This window comes from Camelus dromedarius, chromosome X (genome assembly GCF_036321535.1).
Source record: "Camelus dromedarius isolate mCamDro1 chromosome X, mCamDro1.pat, whole genome shotgun sequence".
NCBI lineage: Eukaryota > Metazoa > Chordata > Mammalia > Artiodactyla > Camelidae > Camelus > Camelus dromedarius.
In genome coordinates, this window is record NC_087472.1 from 2,032,351 (window position 1) to 2,047,054 (window position 14,704).

Consider the following 14,704-nt stretch of genomic DNA (forward strand, 5'->3'; position numbering starts at 1 on the left):
ACAGTCGAGCGCTGCGTTTGTGAATGTGTCATTTCCACAAAGACATCACAATGTCATTTACTTGGCGTTGGTCCACTATTAAATGACACCTGCCCTTAGCATGGATCAAAAGTCTTTCATTAATATATACACACTCTTAATTACCTGTGGTTTATGTATTTCACACCTGTCTTAAAGATGCATTACCTAGAGTGCTTTGTGTTCAAGGTTAATATTCATTGACTATGTGGAACATTGGTTTTGTTTTCATCTAAAAACTTGAATAATTAATTATTGTACCTTTCCTCATGTAACGGGCATTTTAGAAAAATCTATGACAATGTTCAAAATCTTCATTTGGGAACATTTGATTTAATGAATATGGAATTGTTTCAGAATATATTTGGAATAAGTCAGTTAACTGTATTCTTATTCTGAGTTACTGAAATTGTTTTCAATGTGTTATTTTATTTAAAGCTACTTGGAGGAGAGGAGTGAATCTCTCTCTCTCTCTCTCTCTCTCTTTTTTAATGTGTTTTTAATGTACTTAGTGATTGAACGGCTGACGCTTATTTTATTCTGTCACCACTTCAAAGGGTTAAACGTGTACTTGAAGTAACTTGTGGCTGATAGTTGAAAAACAAGATTTTTCTTTTTAATAACCATTTTGTTAGGAGACAGATTTTCTTACATGTGTACTGTGTTTATGTTAACGTTTTATCTTTTAATGGTAATGTTTAACGTCCACTTTTTTGTAACAATAAAGTTTAAATTCAGAATATCAAAGAACAGGCCCCCTAAGTCAAGTGCAAGATTCATTTTTCTCCTGAGCTGGTCAGATGCATTTTCACTAAATACAGATTACCGAAAGTCCCATGTAACCCTTTAAAACTCTAATTGGTAGAGTATAGCTCCTATTTCCTTTTGTTCCACAGTAGCTAAACACCTTCTTTGAAAAATGACTAATATCAAGGAAGTCATTTCTTCTAATATCGTTTGACTTGACAGTTGTAGTATTATAAGCCATTCAGTCATGCAGTGTCACGACCTCACATTTCAGTTTGTAGCAGTCAAAGAAGGCATCACGCTCAATAGGGCTAACATCCGTCCTGTCCTGAACGCTTATGTAATCCGTCAGCAGCGAAACCATGAGTGTCTGATGAGGAATTCTCAGAGACACAGAGATTGCTCTTCTGACTACAGTGGTTCCCTTTCTTATCCTCAGGGTTGAAAATTTTCTTGGTCATGTTTCTAATTAATGTGCAGATTATCGTACTTTCACTCTGATCGTACCCTAAATGTGTGAACCTAAATGTTGACGGTTACTGGGGGCTTTATAACTGAGGGAGATGCAACAGAATGCAGGACTTTTGTTTCACATTCACGTATGGCCCCACTTGATGGTATTGTGGCCTCCTGCCAAGGGGGAGTTCCCTCACACATAGGTTCCCCTAATGCTTCTCCTCTTCTCTGTGGGCTACTAGTCAGTCACTAAGTTTGTGAACCTGATCAGGTGCTTGATGACATGGTATCTTGAAGACATTAAGGTGAAGGTGTCTTGAAGTTCGCGGGCAGAAAGCACTAAATATGTCATGGAACAAATGGTGCAAAAAGACAATATAAAAAGTATGATTGCCTGTCTTTCCCAAAGCAACAGCTTTTCCCCCAAATCAAACATTAATCTACATTTTTTTTTTTTTTGCTGAAAATACTACATTTTAGAGCACTTTCCTGTATTTCATATTTGAACCTCGTTGGAGCTGTATGAAATACGCAGGGCATTCCACAATCACAGAAGCCAAGTCACAAGAGGTAAAAGTGCTAGGCTGAAATGCTAATGCTTGAAAGTCATGGAAACCCGAGTGGAAATTTTGTGGCTTCATTTTAGTGAAGAAAATTAGGTTAAGCGACTTATTGCAGGTCACACAACAGGTATGTGGGGCCAGAATTTGATTCTACCAAACAGCCTGATTCCAGAGCCTGTGTGTTTAACTATTGCTCTTCAAGCAGAATCCACACTGACTAATAAAGGGGATTGAAAACTGGAGAACTATTAAGTGGCAAATATGTAACAGCGTAAGTAAAACCATAAGTACTTTAGCCCAGTCAAACAAACTCTTGTTCCACATACATTTTTTTTTTAAATTTTCTCTTCACAGACAGTAAAATACCCTTGTCGTTAAATTGTATTACCTAATGGCCCAAAGAAAGGAATTCTAGCCACAAAACTCCTCTTATACCCATTGCCGAATGGTTTGCTAGTAAATACAGTGTGAATGTAATAACCTTACTTAGCATGTACGCTTTATACCTGTCCCCCAACTTGTCCTTGTTCACATCGGTATTCTAATCACTGGAAGTTGGTATTGAGTACCACACACTCTGTAGAATGGCCACTTATTTTTCGGAATTGGATTCTGCGAATGTTGTGCTCAGTGACTTCTCACAAATAATATAGCTGGATACACTACCTTAACTAATCAAATGTACAAATCTCAGCCCCAATGGGGAACCACTAAGTAGAGACTCTGTCACTAAAGTCAGAAATAAAAAACAGATGCCCGGTATCTCATTCCTGTTTAACCTTCTGGTGTAATTAGACAAGAGAGAGGAAACACACACACAATATTAGAAAGGCAGTATAAATTGAAAAAAACAACACTGTGAAAAATGGGGAGATATTAGTAGAGTAACAGGCAATAAAACTAGCCTACAGAAATCAGATGTTCTCATATATAGAAGAATAACCAGCTAGAAAATAAGAAGGAAGATTCCATTGACACTGGCACAAATAAAATACCTAGGTAAAACAGTTAACAACAACAACAACAACAAAAATAGCCAAAATATAAACAAGGACTACTCGAAATCATTCGGAAAGACACAGGAATAGACTTGAACAGATGGAAAGACATGCTACACTCTTGGATCAGAAGACTCGATGTTATAAAGAGTCAGTTCTTTGTCAGTAAATTTATAAATTTAAAACAATCACAATAAAAATGCCATGAGATTTTTTTTTCTGGAGCTAGACAGGTTCATTGTAATCACCATTTGAGGAAATAAAGGAGCAAACAATAGACAGGAAAACCCTGAAAAGGAAGACCAAGGAGGGGAGCCACACCTACAGATACTAAAACCTGTGATAAAATCTGTGTAACTAAACAGTGTGGTATTGGCGCCTGAATTGAACAACGAAACATATGATAACATGTCTAAATAGACACAAATATATATAGAAATGCAGTCTATGTCACATCAAGGCGGGGAATGGACTTTAAAAAAAAATGGCATGGGAGTAACTGAATAGCCATGTGGAAAAAGATAAAATTGGACCTATTCCTTACACTGTATACCAGAGTAAATTCTAAATGGATCAGCGATCCAGGTGTAAAAACTGAAACCATGCAAATATTATTTTACAACCTAGGATTCTTTTATATTCTAAAAGAGCTATTTAAATTGAGAAGAGGCCAAAAACGCAATAGAAGAATAATACAAATTGTGAATAAATAATTCACAGAAATGAGTATGATTTTTAAATGTATGAAAATGTTACTCCTAATAAAAACATATCCAGGCCTTCCAATATCATAGGCTGTTTCCCGCCTCCCCACCCCAGAGCTAGACAAGTTGATCTTACAGTCCATCTAGGGGGGAAAAAAATGGCATAAATGGACAGGAAAATCTTGAAAGGGAACAACAACGAAGGGAGCCATCGCTACCGAGATGGTTCCTCACTTACTGGATTGAAAAAATGTTTGTCAGCGCTGGCCAGGGTGTGAGGAAGCAGGCAGTCTCATCTATTGTTGGTGGGACTGCAAAATGGTACAATCTCAGTGCAAGGGAATTTGGCAACAGCCAGCAAAATATATACCCATTTATCCTTTGATTCAATCATCTATTTGTAAGGACCTCCCCCCCTTCCCCTACCCATCTCAGAGAGATACCAGCAAAATACAAAATGCTGTATGCTCAAGGCTATTTAAGGAACACTGTTTATTAGCTTTTTTATTAGTAAAATTCTGGAACCTACCTAAACATTCACCAATAGGGAATGGTTGAAGAATCATAGTAGGTAGATAACTCTCTTCTCTAGTATACATGATCTTCAGAGTATATTATGATGTGAAAAAAGAAAAGTACAGAACAATGTATATAATTCTACCATTTATCTGAGCAAAGAGGAGAGAGAGAGTGTGTGTGTGTGTCTGTATAAATGTGTGTATATATATTTATATTTATATTTAAAGCAGGATACACGAAGAAAACAAATGGAAATGGTTACAAACGTGGAAGAGGAGAGATCAGAGTAGAGAGTACAGAAATGGAAGCTAGACTTTTCTTAAAGTAACGAACGTGTGGTTTGGGTTTTAGAATCAATAAGTGATTTGTGGAATGATAAAACAAAAAGACAAGCTTTAAAAATTAAAAACCAAAATGAAACAAATGGGTCTGTAGTTTTGTACCAAGTTGATGAATTACTCTTGCGGAATTTAACTCTTTCAAATGAATTTAAAACATGGTAAGTTGACTGTATATCCCAAATGGGAAAAATAGCATAAGGATAAAAAGAACCACAGTGCATCTTGAGCTATATTAAGTATTCATATTGCTAGTAATACTATTGCGGTTGTAGGCCCCTGACTGTGGGAACAAAGGAACGAGCCTTGGGCTGGAATGGTAAACAAGTTATAAAAAGCTGCAGACTCAGAGGTGAGAAGGCTGGTTAGCCAAGGACGGGTAAGGTCCCCAGAGGGGGGCAACCTAAGACAGGCACAGCCGCCTGAGTCCAAGAAGAATATTGTGAAGCAGCCGTTTCTCATACGTTCCGCCCTGATAAGTTGTAAGGCTTGCTGGTGCCAACACGAACATGATTTACCAAAACGTAAAGGGTCTTCTGACGTTGAGCCAGACGCTGCCTGTTAACCATTTCCCTTGTCGTTCTTCTTTGCTGTATAAGACTGTAACTTAATAAAGCTTCAGAGTAGCCATCAGCTCTCTCCGTGTGTATGTGTACATGATATCGCGACACCAACAGCAATTGTTATTTTTGATATGTATGCATAGAAATACAGTAAGAATGAAGGGGGGGATAAGTAATTATGTGGGTGTCCTTAGATGTTCAGTGTAAAAGAAAAGAGATAATACCAAATTGAGTAAATTAATCTTAAATTCGAACGGAAGTAGCAGGATCTTGTGAAATATCAAGTGTGAATTCATTTCAATATGAACTGAAACTGTCAGTGTGGACTCTCACAGAAATGTATTTCTTAGCTGTGTCCCCTGCCAAGGCCTAGAAGCAAGGATCTAGCTGCAGTGAGTACCCTTAGTGTCCACATTACGATCTCTAAAACCAACCAGAGCTCCTTGGAGAAAGAGCTGGTTCCAGATCTGAGATGGAACATGGACAAGATGAGCCTGGAACATCTTATGTTACCCCAAAGCTAGGATATATGTTGAGGTTGTGTCAAAAGAACACAAGAGGCAGAGTGAAAGTGCTCCTAATGGCTAAAGGAAGAAATATGTGAGCATCAAAGGAGTAATAAATGCAGAAATGCAGTGGTTTGAGTCCCCAGATGCATTAACACCCATGAGTTCATTACAATACAGAAAAAAAAAAAATTCCTTGGTCACTTTAAGTGATTGGAGCTGGATCACCAGCCCATCATTCTGAAGGAGGAAGAATAGAGCGTTAGTTCTACATTTCTTATATGAACCATATTTTAGAAAAATCAAGTAGGTATAAAGTTATGCTTTATAGTAGAATTCCAGGCAAAAAATATACAAAAACAATAAAGTTGGGAAAAAATCATCATTTTCCAACACCTAATGAATTAATGGATCTAGGTAATAGCAACCCTCCCTGGCTGCTAAATCCATTATGTAGAGGTTGATATGTCCACTGAACCTGCACCATGATTTTCTTGGGGCAAGTCCTGATTTACATTGGTTGTCCTGTCATCATTACTCATACTATACCTTCCTTCACCCTCTCTTCAAAATAGTTTCCATTTAGATGATAAAGTGTATGATCAATCCAGTGATAGGAAACTTTGTAATGAATGGGGCAGGCTTACAACACCTGAGCTCACTGCTCAATTTTAATATCACAATAAAAAGAGACACAAAGACACTATCTCCTGATGGGCTGTGTATGCAATAGGAAATACGAAGCACCATGTGTGACGTGCTTTTGCCAAACCTAAATCTGATGGAGTCTCAAGCTCTATCAGTTCGGAGTATACACCAGTGAAAGAAGACCATGTTAAGAAATACAGCACGGGAGTGATCTGCCATGTCCAGGATTTCCAGACTCCAATGAGACAATGACCTAGTCTCTTCAACAAATAAACGACAAGAAACAAGAGAAGGGAGGACTGTTATGGATTAAGGGAAATTTATAAAACATGTCAAAGAAATGTAGCCTGGATATCTGGTTAGAAGTCTTATTTGAGCAAGACACTTATGAAATAATCAGAGAAATACATTGACCAGATATTATATAACATTAGTGAACTTGTTATTTTATGTATATTGATAGTATTCTTATTTTGTAGGGTGGGTTGTGAATAAAAATATATCTAGGAGTGGAGACAGGGGCAGTGGCAGATTTGGAGGGGGGTAATAGGTGAAACAGAATGAACTGTATTTTGATCATTGTTGAAACTGGGTGACGAATACATGGAGATCATTATACTATGCTACCACTTTTGTGCATGTGCCATGTTACAAGTTTCAAAAAACACTCCTATTTTCCTTCTCCATATACGCAAAGCCTCAGAAAACCTCTCAGTCCTTCTCTGCTCTTTTTGCCAGCATGGCGCACGGTGGGGAATGTGTGGGCTTTGGAGTCAGACAAACTTAGACTCAACACTAGGTGATCTGGAACACATCACTTAACTTAGCTGGTCCTCAGTGTCTTCCTCTGCAAAATAAGATAACCCTCATCTGCCTTGCAGAATTGGTGTAAAGATTAAATATCCAAACCACTCATTAATGACAGTCATTATTATCTTTCGATTAGTCCCTAACCTAGTGCCTGGACCATGGTAGGTGCTCAATAAATCTCTGTTTAGGGACTAAATGAATTCATTATGTGTGAATTGTTAGAACAACTGGAAATTGAATCATGGTGACATTCTATTTCATTCCTCTTAAAATGATCATTCTCTTCTTCCTTTTGCCCGCAAACAATGCTTCAACAGTGATAAACACCATAATTACTAAAAATACAGGGTTATATATCTTGTAGAAATGACCTCTGTGTTCCTAATATATGGGAATATGATATGCACTACCTCTGTTCTCAGTTGTAAAAATAACCTTTCCCCAGTTAGTGGGTTTTACTTTACTTAAAAATGTTCCACTTCCTTTTAATATATTTGTTTCAGAGAGGGCTCTCAAAGTAAAGATGATGGAAACAATTCTAGTACCAGCTTGACGCTTGGTTTAAGTGTTACCAGGCTCCCTTGAAGAAAGAAAGTTCACAAGAAGCCATGGCATATTGTTGACTTTTGTTTTCAGTGCTCAGTCCTGAGCCAGTCTTTTTCCCCGATGTCTGGCTTACTGTGACCCCCACCCCCTACCCTGCAAACACCTCCACCCCTCCTCACACACCTGCTTCTTCCCTTCCCCCCTCCTTTCCCACGTTTAGAGAACACACGTACACACACACACGCACAGTTTTCAAACTTGTTGATTTTATTTTAATCACCACTATGCCTGAACAAGGTTGGTGCATGGTTTTGTCTCTAAGCAGTTAGCCATGTCTCAAGCGGCCAGACCTCAGAGACTTGGCTGATAGTCCTGAGGTCTCTGGCCTTGTTCTGAAGTTAGCTGGCTGCTCAGGTCATCACTCGAAGTGGTGGAGATCTCCACGCTCTCTTGGGCCTGCTTTGGCTCATTTTGATTCAGTTTCTCATTCTGTCTGTGATAATGGCCACATCGTTTTGACCCTCTAGCTTTCTTAAGTTTTCTTGAAGGGCTCGGGGTTTTTGGAAAGGCTTTTCTTCTCGAACTCCTTTGAAAGGACCTTTTTATCCTCATGGTTGTCTGGGCCACCTGGAAAAGTAACAGGCTGAGCAGGGTGTTGATTTGGGTTGGGGGGCAGGTGGGGGGGGGAAGAGGGTGGAGGTGGAGGGGAACAGGGGATTCAGGAAAAGGAATGCGGTCTCAGGAGGGGGTTTGTGCCAGGTGAGGATGGGGTAGGGGTCTTGTGGGAGGGTAGTCAGTGTGGAAGAAGTGGTGGAGCATGGGTGGGGTCATCTCACCTTCACACTGCCTCTGGACTGGTGTTGGCAAGTGGACTTCCTCTTCTTCCTCCTTTTGGTGCTTTGGGGTAGGTTGTTCCACAACTGTGCCCAGTGCTTGTGGTTTCCTAGTCACCTTCACCATGACACATGTACAAGCCTGGATAGTGCCTGCATAGTAATCTGTATGTGTTAATCTCACACTCCTAATTTGTCCCTCACTGCTTCCCTTTCCCCTTTTGGTAACCAGAAGCTTGCTTTGTATATCTGTGAGTCTCCTTCTGTTTTGTATATACATTTTGTTTCTGGATAGTGCTTTGTGATGTCTAAGCCCTTCCAGTGCTACCATTGGCTGGGGGAGAGCCTTGCTGACCAAACAAAGAAACACTGATAGGGATGGGAGAGGGTGGTGGGACCAAACAAAGCTGAAGGGTGTGGCCTCTATCCTGGGGAGGGGAGTATATAGGGGGTCTAGGAGGCCTGCAGTAAACCACTGGGAAGCACTGTCATGGTGAAGGTGACTAGGAAACCACAAGCACTGGGCACAGTTGTGGAACAACCTACCCCAAAGCACCAAAAGGAGGAAGAAGAGGAAGTCCACTTGCCAACACCAGTCCAGAGGCAGTGTGAAGGTGAGATGACCCCACCCATGCTCCACCACTTCTTCCACACTGACTACCCTCCCACAAGACCCCTACCCCATCCTCACCTGGCACAAACCCCCTCCTGAGACCGCATTCCTTTTCCTGAATCCCCTGTTCCCCTCCACCTCCACCCTCTTCCCCCCCCCACCTGCCCCCCAACCCAAATCAACACCCTGCTCAGCCTGTTACTTTTCCAGGTGGCCCAGACAACCATGAGGATAAAAAGGTCCTTTCAAAGGAGTTCGAGAAGAAAAGCCTTTCCAAAAACCCCGAGCCCTTCAAGAAAACTTAAGAAAGCTAGAGGGTCAAAACGATGTGGCCATTATCACAGACAGAATGAGAAACTGAATCAAAATGAGCCAAAGCAGGCCCAAGAGAGCGTGGAGATCTCCACCACTTCGAGTGATGACCTGAGCAGCCAGCTAACTTCAGAACAAGGCCAGAGACCTCAGGACTATCAGCCAAGTCTCTGAGGTCTGGCCGCTTGAGACATGGCTAACTGCTTAGAGACAAAACCATGCACCAACCTTGTTCAGGCATAGTGGTGATTAAAATAAAATCAACAAGTTTGAAAACTGTGCGTGTGTGTGTGTACGTGTGTTCTCTAAACGTGGGAAAGGAGGGGGGAAGGGAAGAAGCAGGTGTGTGAGGAGGGGTGGAGGTGTTTGCAGGGTAGGGGGTGGGGGTCACAGTAAGCCAGACATCGGGGAAAAAGACTGGCTCAGGACTGAGCACTGAAAACAAAAGTCAACAATATGCCATGGCTTCTTGTGAACTTTCTTTCTTCAAGGGAGCCTGGTAACACTTAAACCAAGCGTCAAGCTGGTACTAGAATTGTTTCCATCATCTTTACTTTGAGAGCCCTCTCTGAAACAAATATATTAAAAGGAAGTGGAACATTTTTAAGTAAAGTAAAACCCACTAACTGGGGAAAGGTTATTTTTACAACTGAGAACAGAGGTAGTGCATATCATATTCCCATATATTAGGAACACAGAGGTCATTTCTACAAGATATATAACCCTGTATTTTTAGTAATTATGGTGTTTATCACTGTTGAAGCATTGTTTGCGGGCAAAAGGAAGAAGAGAATGATCATTTTAAGAGGAATGAAATAGAATGTCACCATGATTCAATTTCCAGTTGTTCTAACAATTCACACATAATGAATTCATTTAGTCCCTAAACAGAGATTTATTGAGCACCTACCATGGTCCAGGCACTAGGTTAGGGACTAATCGAAAGATAATAATGACTGTCATTAATGAGTGGTTTGGATATTTAATCTTTACACCAATTCTGCAAGGCAGATGAGGGTTATCTTATTTTGCAGAGGAAGACACTGAGGACCAGCTAAGTTAAGTGATGTGTTCCAGATCACCTAGTGTTGAGTCTAAGTTTGTCTGACTCCAAAGCCCACACATTCCCCACCGTGCGCCATGCTGGCAAAAAGAGCAGAGAAGGACTGAGAGGTTTTCTGAGGCTTTGCGTATATGGAGAAGGAAAATAGGAGTGTTTTTTGAAACTTGTAACATGGCACATGCACAAAAGTGGTAGCATAGTATAATGATCTCCATGTATTCGTCACCCAGTTTCAACAATGATCAAAATACAGTTCATTCTGTTTCACCTATTACCCCCCTCCAAATCTGCCACTGCCCCTGTCTCCACTCCTAGATATATTTTTATTCACAACCCACCCTACAAAATAAGAATACTATCAATATACATAAAATAACAAGTTCACTAATGTTATATAATATCTGGTCAATGTATTTCTCTGATTATTTCATAAGTGTCTTGCTCAAATAAGACTTCTAACCAGATATCCAGGCTACATTTCTTTGACATGTTTTATAAATTTCCCTTAATCCATAACAGTCCTCCCTTCTCTTGTTTCTTGTCGTTTATTTGTTGAAGAGACTAGGTCATTGTCTCATTGGAGTCTGGAAATCCTGGACATGGCAGATCACTCCCGTGCTGTATTTCTTAACATGGTCTTCTTTCACTGGTGTATACTCCGAACTGATAGAGCTTGAGACTCCATCAGATTTAGGTTTGGCAAAAGCACGTCACACATGGTGCTTCGTATTTCCTATTGCATACACAGCCCATCAGGAGATAGTGTCTTTGTGTCTCTTTTTATTGTGATATTAAAATTGAGCAGTGAGCTCAGGTGTTGTAAGCCTGCCCCATTCATTACAAAGTTTCCTATCACTGGATTGATCATACACTTTATCATCTAAATGGAAACTATTTTGAAGAGAGGGTGAAGGAAGGTATAGTATGAGTAATGATGACAGGACAACCAATGTAAATCAGGACTTGCCCCAAGAAAATCATGGTGCAGGTTCAGTGGACATATCAACCTCTACATAATGGATTTAGCAGCCAGGGAGGGTTGCTATTACCTAGATCCATTAATTCATTAGGTGTTGGAAAATGATGATTTTTTCCCAACTTTATTGTTTTTGTATATTTTTTGCCTGGAATTCTACTATAAAGCATAACTTTATACCTACTTGATTTTTCTAAAATATGGTTCATATAAGAAATGTAGAACTAACGCTCTATTCTTCCTCCTTCAGAATGATGGGCTGGTGATCCAGCTCCAATCACTTAAAGTGACCAAGGAATTTTTTTTTTTTCTGTATTGTAATGAACTCATGGGTGTTAATGCATCTGGGGACTCAAACCACTGCATTTCTGCATTTATTACTCCTTTGATGCTCACATATTTCTTCCTTTAGCCATTAGGAGCACTTTCACTCTGCCTCTTGTGTTCTTTTGACACAACCTCAACATATATCCTAGCTTTGGGGTAACATAAGATGTTCCAGGCTCATCTTGTCCATGTTCCATCTCAGATCTGGAACCAGCTCTTTCTCCAAGGAGCTCTGGTTGGTTTTAGAGATCGTAATGTGGACACTAAGGGTACTCACTGCAGCTAGATCCTTGCTTCTAGGCCTTGGCAGGGGACACAGCTAAGAAATACATTTCTGTGAGAGTCCACACTGACAGTTTCAGTTCATATTGAAATGAATTCACACTTGATATTTCACAAGATCCTGCTACTTCCGTTCGAATTTAAGATTAATTTACTCAATTTGGTATTATCTCTTTTCTTTTACACTGAACATCTAAGGACACCCACATAATTACTTATCCCCCCCTTCATTCTTACTGTATTTCTATGCATACATATCAAAAATAACAATTGCTGTTGGTGTCGCGATATCATGTACACATACACACGGAGAGAGCTGATGGCTACTCTGAAGCTTTATTAAGTTACAGTCTTATACAGCAAAGAAGAACGACAAGGGAAATGGTTAACAGGCAGCGTCTGGCTCAACGTCAGAAGACCCTTTACGTTTTGGTAAATCATGTTCGTGTTGGCACCAGCAAGCCTTACAACTTATCAGGGCGGAACGTATGAGAAACGGCTGCTTCACAATATTCTTCTTGGACTCAGGCGGCTGTGCCTGTCTTAGGTTGCCCCCCTCTGGGGACCTTACCCGTCCTTGGCTAACCAGCCTTCTCACCTCTGAGTCTGCAGCTTTTTATAACTTGTTTACCATTCCAGCCCAAGGCTCGTTCCTTTGTTCCCACAGTCAGGGGCCTACAACCGCAATAGTATTACTAGCAATATGAATACTTAATATAGCTCAAGATGCACTGTGGTTCTTTTTATCCTTATGCTATTTTTCCCATTTGGGATATACAGTCAACTTACCATGTTTTAAATTCATTTGAAAGAGTTAAATTCCGCAAGAGTAATTCATCAACTTGGTACAAAACTACAGACCCATTTGTTTCATTTTGGTTTTTAATTTTTAAAGCTTGTCTTTTTGTTTTATCATTCCACAAATCACTTATTGATTCTAAAACCCAAACCACACGTTCGTTACTTTAAGAAAAGTCTAGCTTCCATTTCTGTACTCTCTACTCTGATCTCTCCTCTTCCACGTTTGTAACCATTTCCATTTGTTTTCTTCGTGTATCCTGCTTTAAATATAAATATAAATATATATACACACATTTATACAGACACACACACACACTCTCTCTCTCCTCTTTGCTCAGATAAATGGTAGAATTATATACATTGTTCTGTACTTTTCTTTTTTCACATCATAATATACTCTGAAGATCATGTATACTAGAGAAGAGAGTTATCTACCTACTATGATTCTTCAACCATTCCCTATTGGTGAATGTTTAGGTAGGTTCCAGAATTTTACTAATAAAAAAGCTAATAAACAGTGTTCCTTAAATAGCCTTGAGCATACAGCATTTTGTATTTTGCTGGTATCTCTCTGAGATGGGTAGGGGAAGGGGGGGAGGTCCTTACAAATAGATGATTGAATCAAAGGATAAATGGGTATATATTTTGCTGGCTGTTGCCAAATTCCCTTGCACTGAGATTGTACCATTTTGCAGTCCCACCAACAATAGATGAGACTGCCTGCTTCCTCACACCCTGGCCAGCGCTGACAAACATTTTTTCAATCCAGTAAGTGAGGAACCATCTCGGTAGCGATGGCTCCCTTCGTTGTTGTTCCCTTTCAAGATTTTCCTGTCCATTTATGCCATTTTTTTCCCCCCTAGATGGACTGTAAGATCAACTTGTCTAGCTCTGGGGTGGGGAGGCGGGAAACAGCCTATGATATTGGAAGGCCTGGATATGTTTTTATTAGGAGTAACATTTTCATACATTTAAAAATCATACTCATTTCTGTGAATTATTTATTCACAATTTGTATTATTCTTCTATTGCGTTTTTGGCCTCTTCTCAATTTAAATAGCTCTTTTAGAATATAAAAGAATCCTAGGTTGTAAAATAATATTTGCATGGTTTCAGTTTTTACACCTGGATCGCTGATCCATTTAGAATTTACTCTGGTATACAGTGTAAGGAATAGGTCCAATTTTATCTTTTTCCACATGGCTATTCAGTTACTCCCATGCCATTTTTTTTTAAAGTCCATTCCCCGCCTTGATGTGACATAGACTGCATTTCTATATATATTTGTGTCTATTTAGACATGTTATCATATGTTTCGTTGTTCAATTCAGGCGCCAATACCACACTGTTTAGTTACACAGATTTTATCACAGGTTTTAGTATCTGTAGGTGTGGCTCCCCTCCTTGGTCTTCCTTTTCAGGGTTTTCCTGTCTATTGTTTGCTCCTTTATTTCCTCAAATGGTGATTACAATGAACCTGTCTAGCTCCAGAAAAAAAAATCTCATGGCATTTTTATTGTGATTGTTTTAAATTTATAAATTTACTGACAAAGAACTGACTCTTTATAACATCGAGTCTTCTGATCCAAGAGTGTAGCATGTCTTTCCATCTGTTCAAGTCTATTCCTGTGTCTTTCCGAATGATTTCGAGTAGTCCTTGTTTATATTTTGGCTATTTTTGTTGTTGTTGTTGTTGTTAACTGTTTTACCTAGGTATTTTATTTGTGCCAGTGTCAATGGAATCTTCCTTCTTATTTTCTAGCTGGTTATTCTTCTATATATGAGAACATCTGATTTCTGTAGGCTAGTTTTATTGCCTGTTACTCTACTAATATCTCCCATTTTTCACAGTGTTGTTTTTTTCAATTTATACTGCCTTTCTAATATTGTGTGTGTGTTTCCTCTCTCTTGTCTAATTACACCAGAAGGTTAAACAGGAATGAGATACCGGGCATCTGTTTTTTATTTCTGACTTTAGTGACAGAGTCTCTACTTAGTGGTTCCCCATTGGGGCTGAGATTTGTACATTTGATTAGTTAAGGTAGTGTATCCAGCTATATTATTTGTGAGAAGTCACTGAG